We start from the raw sequence: 9962 nt of genomic DNA, 5'->3' as shown, positions 1-9962 counted from the left end.
GAAGCATAACCCACAAAAATTGAGTCAAAGGTTTTAGGTCCTATTTTGTCTCTTTTAAAAGCAGGTAAGGCAACTTTGGCTAGACATCCCCAAACTTTCAGAAACCTCAAATTAGGTGGATAACCCTTCCAAATCTCATAAGGTGTCACATCAAGTTTCTTATGAGGTACACGGTTTAAAACATGACAGGCAGATAGGATAGCTTCCCCCACATAAAATCGATAACCCGAGAAGATAGTAGCATAGCATTCATCATATCCTTTAATGTTCTATTTTTCCTCTCGGCTACACCATTTTGTTCGGGGGTATACGGGGCTGAAAACTCATGTATAATACCATTTTTCTAACAAAAATCCACCAAAAAATCAGATTTGTATACTCCACCATGATCAGACCTTACACGCTTAATCTTCCTATCAAGTTGATTTTCAACCTCAGCCTCATAAATAATAAACATATCCTCAGCCTCATTCTTATTCCTTAACAAATAAACCTTAGTATATCTCGAACAATCATCCACAAAGGTTATATAATATCTTTTACCTCCCTTACTTTCACAATTTTTATAATCAGCCAAGTCGGTGTGAATAAGTTCTAACAATTCGGTTTGCCTTTTGGTCACTTCCTTAAAAGGTTTCTTAGAGTGCTTTGCTTCCACGCATACTTGACATTTATCCATGTCATAAGAGATCAAATTAGGCAACAAATTCATTGTTTTCATGCGTTTAATGGATTTAGTGTTAACATGCCCAAGTCTAGAATGCCAAATATCAATGGACTCAACGATATAAGCAGAAGAAGTAGATGCATTCATTTCAACATCAAGAACAAACAGACCACCATTACAAAAACCTTTGCCAACAAACTAACCATTCTTAGACATGACTAACTTATCAGACTCAAAAGTAAGTTTAAGACCAGCCTTATTAAGTAAAGCACCAGAGATTAAATTTCTACGCATATCAGGCACATAGAGCACATTTTCAAGAGCTAAAACTTTGCCAGAAGTGAGTTTCAGATGCACCTTGCCAATGCCGAGGACTGGAACCTTGATGGAATTGCCAACATACACTACCTCTTTCTCATCAACATCTTTGAGCTCCTTGTAAAGATCCTTGTTGGTGCAAATATGGCGTGTAGCTCGTGTGTCAACAATCCATTCCACCAAGATTCCGACCAGATTAATCTCGGACACCATTGCAGCAATTATATCATCACCCTCACTTGAGCCTTCAACAACATTAGCTTGTGGCTTGTTGGATTTGTAATTTTTGTAGCCACCACATTGATGGTTGTCTTTCTTTTGGAATTTCCCACCATGTGCATTGTTGCGATTCCCTTGATTTTGTTGTCTTTCTTCATAAGCTTTCTTGGCCTTGCACTTGAAAGCGGGATGACCGGGCTTATCACACCACCAGCAATTTTCTGTCATTGTCTTTATTGGTTTATCAGAATTCTGTGATTTGTTGTATTGATCATAGCTCCTCTTGTTTGTACCTGTGTTCCTGTATTCAACAACATTAGCCTTAACGGTGTTAGTAGCATTAGTCCTGGCACGATCCTGGCTCCTTGTGGCATCCTCAATTTTGATATGACCAATCAGCTCCTGCAACTTCATGTCTTTCTTCTTATGCCTCAAATGTTTCTTATACTCATCCCAACCAGGAGAAGGCAATTTCTCAATCAGAACATTAGCCTGCATATACTCGCACAACACCATCCCTTCACCGATAATTTCAGAAACCATATTTTCGTACTCATGTATTTGATCCATTATAGGTTTGCCATCGATGTCTGAAATTTTAACCATCTTGCTCTGCATACTTCTTAGTACCGAAATCATTAGTACCATACTTAGTTTCCAAAGCATCCCAAATTCCTTTAGCAGTCTTAGTTTTGCAGTAGATGTCAAACAAATTATCAACCATATAATGTAACATGACACCTTTAACAGTCTTATTGTCTTTAGCAAATTTAGGATCAGGTTTGACAACTTCAGACGAACTAGACTCTTCAGTGGATTGTGGTTATTGAAATAACACATATTCAATCTCATATTGCGTGAAATAAAACAGAATTTTTTCAGACCATCTCCTATAATTTTTTCCATCTAATGGTTCCATCTTACTAAGGTCAGGGACAATTCTGTGTGGCATTGTGAAATTGTTAACAGGGACATTAGGGGTAACCAAAACAATTTCTCGGTTGACATTAGAATCGCCAGAATTTCCGAATGGGTTTGTCATTGTTTAAAAAGAATAAAACAGTAGACAAAAACAAAGATCAGAGAAGTTCCTTAACTGATTTAGATTGAAGGAAATAGAACTTAGCTGATCCGAAACGACCCTTAATCGAGACGCCGTGTAAGACACTGCCCTAAATCAGTTAGACCCCCACACAGGTTCTCCTTGGGTTCCGTGGTCACCGATTCCAGGGTTAACGCCTCCTTCCGCACAATGTTGCACACCAAGGACGAAAGTGGGAACTGTTCTCAATATTGATAGCATAAAAGGGACGAGATAGAGAAGGAGATGATTTGTATGTTTCTGTGTATGTAAAACTGAGGAGGAAGAAGGTTTATATAGTAGCTAAGAGGCTCCTCCAACAGTCAAAAAATGAATGCCATTGATTCTGCGATTAATTGTCATAAATCGTGTAATGAATTTTGTATTGATTGCGGAATAAAATCTCAACAGCTATAGAAAAAGAATCCGAGGAGAAAATTCGGACCAAAGGCAAAAAAGGGGCCCCACCACACCGCGCACGTGTCACGAGCCGGCCGACCGGGCGGCGGCGGCGCGCGCGTGGGGAGACTATAGTCTACCCACTATAGTCTAGTTAACACTTGTTAACCCTCTTCCATATATAAATACAACACTCCCCCACTATTCTTCCAATGTGGGATAAGTGTTGTTTACTTAAGCTTTGGAGCAACCAAAACTCCAACACCAGATTCCGTAGTCTTGCTTAGAATATTTTATATCGTATTAATTACAATCAACCCAATCAATTTGTGATTTGATAACCTTAAATATGTCCATATGTAACTTGCTTGTAACCGTGTTATTCTCTGTGGGTATGGTCTTTCTCACCACTAGCAATATTTATAATATTTAGGACTATTTTCTATATTGGTGATACGACTAAGCCCTATGTCAAATTTTGGCACCTTTGCCGGGATAAAACAGTGTATTACTTCTTATTATTTGTTTTTAGGTTATTTTCGTCTGTCTTAAGGAGCATATTGTTCCTTAAGACATTATTCAAGTTCTTCTTTTAGTGTTTTTGCTTGCGCGTAAATCTTCTTATGATTTAGAATGACTAACTTTTGATTCTAAACCAGAACGATCCTTACACAGACGCAGACACTTCTTAAAGGAGATTAGTCAGACGACTAATGTTGAAATTCTAGGGAGTTTGCACGAGGATTTCGTTGCAGAATCACTTTATACTGAATATTCCGCTGACATTGTTACATATACCACTCCAGTCAAGATGCCGAAACTTTCATCCAATTCCGAGCCAAAGGTTGATGTAATGCCTACTGAATTCAAGATGCCAACCACTCTTGCTAGTAGCTTTTAAGTCCGGCTTGCTTTCATCAATTTGGTGGAAAAAAATTAGTTTGATGGGGGAGCTACTGAGGATCCCCACAAGCATATTTCTATATTTGCTGATTACTGTTCTATTATTACTCAAACTAGGATTACACAGGACTGATGCGGTTTTAGAAGTCGCCACAATCGATCAAATAATACTTGTAAATAACCCAATTTAAGTAGTAAATCGGGGTCGAAGACGAGGATGGAGTGGGTTGATACTTGGTTTGTTTAAGTTTAGTTTATTCTAAGAAAAGGGAATAAGATTGTTAACTATCAAACTAAATGCAAACTAATGAACTAAGATTCAAATAAATAAGGCAAATATGATATAGTAGATGAGTTTAAGTAATATGATAAAGACTAGGATTATGGGTTCACTAGAGTGGAATGATAGACCTTTTAGCCAATTTATGACTTTATTGTTTATGGGAGTCTTAACGAGCCTTGTCTTTCAATTTGACATGATGCTTAAGTCCAGTCTATCATAGCTTCCGCTTCAAATAGTCCTAACTCATCAATTATGCACACTTCTTGACAAAAGTCTTATAGCTTTCACTCAAGAACAAGCAAATAACATAGAAGAATCACCCAATTTTCATTGAGGCATTTCATCAAACAATAACCATGCACAAAATTGAAAGAACAATCCCCAAACAATTTAGCAATTAACTAGGCATAAAACTCTAAAATTTAATCCATGATAGTTCCCCCTAACCCTAAGGAAGGATCTACTCACTCATACTAACAATCACAAGAGTAAACATGTTGAGAATCAAGCATAAAGAGAAGTAAACATGATTTTGAAAAACTATTAAACTAATTATGATAACAATTGAATAAAGAGAAGATCAAAACAAACAAAGGAAAGGAACTTATACCAACAATTAGAAAGATGCAAACTTGGATTGAATTATGAATGTGAATGTCTCCAGTCTCCAACTACAACCCAAATACTAAATGTAAACTATCCAACAATAGTAGATTTAAGCTAATTTGAAGAGTAGTTAAGGTTTAATTAAGGAAAGTTTAAACTTAAGCAAGGTAAATTTGAGATCTAGGGTTGTGTGTCAAATACAAATTATGACGGTCTATATATAATGTTCCCATTATTAGGTCAATTAAAGAGGAAAAGGCCAAAAATGCAGAGAAGCGGCACAGGTTAGTGGAACGGTCGCCGGTCAGGGTACCGACCGTTAACCCGCTGAAAATTTTCATCTAAAATTTCGTTTTCACTTGAATTAAGAGGGCTCTGGGCCGTTGGACCGGCTGCCGATCGTGGTACCGGTCCATAACCCGCTGGATCTTCTTCATCAAAATTTTGCCTAAGACTTGTGGAAGGGTCCTGGGCATGTGGACCGGCTGGGAGTCCTCATCTAACTCTTCTTCCTTCCTTCATGCTTACATGCTCCGATTCCCCACTTGCTCATCTCGCTTTTTCTCCTTCTTCATCCATCACCTATAATTCAAGGTTGATGGAGGGAAAAGCTGACTAATAGACAAAATGATGAACAAAGCGATCTAAAAACACGTGTTTACAATATCAAAATGCATGAATAAAAGGGGACAATTGACACCAAAATGGATCACATCAAAATTCCCCACACTTAAACTTTACTCGTCCTCGAGTAAGTTATTAAGCGAGACAACGACGCTTAACATAAAGTAATAGGTAGAATACTTTATTATAAAGTCCGAATCGGGTTTAGCTCCACCCGTAGTCCTTTCAACTCACAATTTGACACTTATGAGGGAAAGTGCTCGATTGCAAAGCAAGTGAGGTCTTGCTACAAAATTTTGATTCATCAAAGCACTTATCACCAATTCAGACATTAGGATGAATCGATCAAAATGAACCCACTTACCTCATCTAAGTGGGAGGTTTTTAAAATGAACCATGATTGTCTCTAAGCGGAGAATACCGTCTAAGGTCCCGAATTGGTGTCAACCCCGTAATATTAGCTCAAACGATCTATAGTAATAGCAAAATATGCCCAAGAAACAAATTCGAGGACGGGGAAAAGGGAGAACGCTATGAGACTCACAAGATTTACAAAACTAACACAAGATTCGACAACAAACTAGCCTAAGACTACATGAGACCTAAGGCAATAATTTCCTCGCGGTTTTCGCTCATCACAGAATATAAGAACGAGTGATTTTTGTTCAAAATCGGACCAAATTACTCACCTACTACAACTTGCGAAAAGGTGTCCACAATCTAATGTGGTATTCCATCCTATAATCATGGAAGAGATGCAAAATGATAGTAAATGCACACGTAGTGTAGCAAAAGGGTTGTAACGGGGCTAAAGTCATGGGTAGAAACGGATTGCTGCAAGCACCGTATGGGGCATGTGGAGCTTTAGTGCCAAGAAGTTGTCAAAATTACCGCCAAAACCCAACCTTATTACAACAAATGAGCAATTACCAAAAGGAGTGAAAATAGTAGTCTAACTTCAAACATTCTTTGAGAGTTCAACTCACTTGTAAAAACATCATCTTGCCATTATTTAGCAATGCCTTTTTCTACCCTTGAATGACGTATGAGGGGTGTTGCTTTGGCTTTTTCCCACTTCATATTACGACACATTTTGTTTTATTTTTCTTCTTTTTCGTTTCCTTTTCAAAACCTCTTATTTAATACTCTCTCCTATTCATTCATTTTGTCCCTCTTTCCTTATTGAAGCTAGTCGGATTTTTGTCCCTCTTTCCTTTTTTGGTAACTTTTGTGTGGTCCAAATTTAATTACATGTGGGGTAGAGTTGAATAGAGTGTTTTGTGTGGTCCAAAATCATTTTCTTAATTCTTGTGCAAAATAGAAGGGGGACAAAATGAATGAATAGGAGGGTGTATAATTTAACCAAATGAAACTAATAGTTCCAACTTTTGAAAACTAAGCTCAAATTCTTATAAATTAGGACTTAAACCTCATTTCCATGCAACCAAAAATACTAAGAAACCTTTCTTGATCTAGGATAGTTGTTTTTGGGATGTAGTTGATTATGTAGGTATGCTAAAAGAAGGACTAAGGCTCGAAGGGGATAAACAAAACTTGTCCTAAACTAAAAGGTCAAAACATAGGTTAATTTGGCAATGTGAGGTTAAATGTAACGAGTTAGCTTCAAGACATATGCACAAAAAGTAAGCATCTCTATGATTTAAGGAATGAACACCACAATTGTGCGTGGTGATGTAACACCTTCAGCGAGGAGACCTACTCACAACCTAAACTGGGGCCGCCTATAGATGGGACGACCCATAGAAGGCTTTACCCTCACCATTTATGTAGTTGCATCAGCCCTAGGTCGAGTCTAGGCTTTTTTCTTGTATCACAAGGTAGTAAAGACTCGGGTATTTATAACATTTCCCAAAAAAGAATAACTATTACAAGGACGCAAGCTATCAAAAGGGACGAGACACAATTGGGATTAATATCCTCATTGATGGCTTACATTCTCCACCTTTAGACTCTCTAAACCATTTATTTACAAACAAAATACAACATGTGGGAGATGCAGCTAAACACATATGTAAATGATACGTGAATGCAAGTATATACAACGTGACATGTTAACTATCTAGCATGCAAACAATTCTAACCCTAATAGCACATAAGCACAAATCCACAAGTTCCAAAAATTGGAACATCCTCATCAACAAAATGCCATCTTCCTCAATGTATACAAGAGAAAAGAAATGGAAAAGGAGAAAAGATTATACCAAGCGTCTTCTAACTCCTCATGTCTCTGATGCTCCAAGTGTGCCTATACACTTTATTAGACAAAACACAATATATACAATGTATACAATGCATGTTTAAGGGATTTTTTTTGAAAATTTCAAAATTTTTTGTGTTTTTTTGAAATTTTTTTCAATATTTACAAATATTTACAACTATATACAAATATATACAAGGTGCAGATATTTCCCTCCCAACACTTAAAATTTATATCGTCCTCGAATGAACAAATGTAGGGAGTATAATGAGGAAAGTAAAAACATATTTTTGGGTTTTGTTTTTTAAGTTTTCTCAAATGAAAAACATGTTTTTGGGGATTTTTGAATTTTTGAAAAACTAGAACATATTTTTGGTGTTTTGAAATAGAGGAATTCTATCCGCACAATTAGTATTTACAATGTCCCCGAAGGAATAAATGTAGGGAGAAAAATTAAAATTAAAAGACATGTTTTTTGAAATTATTTGTTTTTTCAAAAATTTTAGTGACTTTTGATTAAAGATATGCAATGCATGATATAATCTAAATGCAATATGAAATACAATACAAACTATCCTATATGAATGCAATTAAACTATATGCCAAGAAACTAACATATATTACAAATGTAAGCTAACGAATGCAAAACAAATTATATGAATGCATGATTTGGGAGACCTTATTTGAATTAACTCATATTTGGATTAAAGGGAGATTTGCTTGTCATTTTAGATTTTCATTAGTGGAGCAAAGCCTTTAGATGGTGCAAGGCTAAGAGTTCTCTTGGAGCCCGAGTGACTCAAACCGTCAAACTACATGCATACACAAGAGAGTAAAAAGAGATAATAAGGTATACCTACAATGGCCAAGGTCTAGATGTTAAAGGAGCCACGGTCTGCCATTGGGCTTGCAATCTGCTACTTATTCTTTGTTACCCTCTTGACCAACTCTATCAACTAATCGGACTAGTAATCCACTTGCTCATATTCTTCAATGTTTCCTTGGTTATCATAACCACTACTTCCATCATATCCTTCTTGCCCACCATACCCTCCTTGATCACCATACCCCCCTTGATTACCATACCTGATTCCCTCCAAATAAGGCCTCCACATCGATGCAATCATTTATAGTATCATGGCCTCCCAAACCCGAGGCGCCTTGGTTTTGAAGACCAACCTCTATTCCACCATACCATCCTCCCCCTTGGTAGTCACTTTGGCCTCCGCTAGGTTGAAAAGAAGGGGTACTAAAGTAGTTGGGTTGCAAGTTGAAAACACCACACATCCCTTGTTGACCATACCCTCCATCAGGCAAGGTGAAATAGGAGGGAAAGGAGTTGGGGAACAAAACCTTTACTTGCATACTCATCATAGAAGGGATAGTTACCAAATGCTTGATCCACGTAGGGTCTATCAAGTTTTTGTTCCACAAGCCCAATGTTGTTCTCGACTTTCTCAAAGCGAGTATCAACATGGGTCCAGAAGTCATCTACGGTGGAATGCACATTTCCCATCTCTAAGTTCACTTGATCCCTAAGCTCTAATACTCTAGGGTCTACGGGTTGGTATTGTGGAGGTTGCCCGGAATTAGACGCCCCGGTTGTTGGAGGGGCATTGTAGGTGAAGTAAGATTGAGTCGGGCCTTGGCGGTTTCCCCCATATGTGATAGGAGGAATCGCTTGGGTTTGGATTTGAGTTGAGGTATTTGGGCAATCGGGAGGAGGTAATTGTCTTCATACGGTTCAAGCTTTAGGAGTTGGGCATTTGTTAGGGTCATGGAGGTGGTCTTCTTATTGATTAATAAGTAAGTCTTCTTGTCCTCATCAATGAACTTAATCCACTCAAGATAAGTTAGGTAAGAGTTGTTGAAAAATGTGAACCTGAAATAGGCATATGTCTAGACTCGACAAATCATACTAATTCTCGTGCAATTTGGGTGATCAAGCTACCCACTACAATAAATGCATTGTTACAGGCATTTACCCCGAGCTTTTGCAAGTGAAGGACCATCAAGGCCCGTTTTTTCCGCTTTTTAGAAATTGAATCGAATCGAATCGAATCGAATTGAGTGAAATGAATCGAATCGAATGAATCGAATCGAATGGAGTGAATCGAATCGAATCGAATCAATAGAATGAATTGAATCAATCGAATCGAATAAAATTTGAATTGAGCTGAATTGAACTGAAATAATCATATTAATAATAATAATAGTATTCAATATTATTGTTATTATCAACTATAATATATTAATATTCATAGTATAATAGTAATACTAAAATTAATATTTATAAGAAAAAAATTATAATATTATATATGAATAATCATAAATTATAATAATGAAAAAATAGTATTTTTCTACTAATAATATTTTTAATAACAATAATAAATAATAAGGTCATATTAATAATGATATTAGTAAAATAATTGTTTAGAATAAAAACACTCAAGTAAGCGTTGCTCGAATTCAGGTCGAGTCAACGCCCTACTCTCATATGGCATCTCGAGCCTATGCTTGCTCTCTTCGGATGGATCTTTCACGCGTAACAAAGGCCTCAGAGGGTATGCAAAAGGTCCTTCTCTGATGCCTTACGGTAAAGGTGGATAGTCGGGACCTTGCTTGAAGCTAAGATCTTTGTGCC

At 37.1% G+C, this 9962-nt stretch overlaps 1 long non-coding RNA gene across 1 annotated transcript; it reads right to left on the bottom strand.

Annotated features, from left to right (window-relative positions):
* Positions 1-4479: 4479 nt before the first annotated feature.
* LOC141633165 (uncharacterized) lies at positions 4480-9152 on the bottom strand. The gene is made up of 2 exons (XR_012537963.1): positions 7323-9152; positions 4480-5058 (listed from the first exon to the last, which is right to left on the bottom strand). It is a non-coding gene; the product is annotated as an uncharacterized LOC141633165 (long non-coding RNA).
* Positions 9153-9962: the final 810 nt, after the last annotated feature.

The sequence above is a fragment of the Silene latifolia genome, chromosome Y (genome assembly GCF_048544455.1).
Source record: "Silene latifolia isolate original U9 population chromosome Y, ASM4854445v1, whole genome shotgun sequence".
Classification (NCBI taxonomy): Eukaryota; Viridiplantae; Streptophyta; class Magnoliopsida; order Caryophyllales; family Caryophyllaceae; genus Silene; species Silene latifolia.
This window is presented reverse-complemented; position numbering and strand designations above follow the sequence as displayed.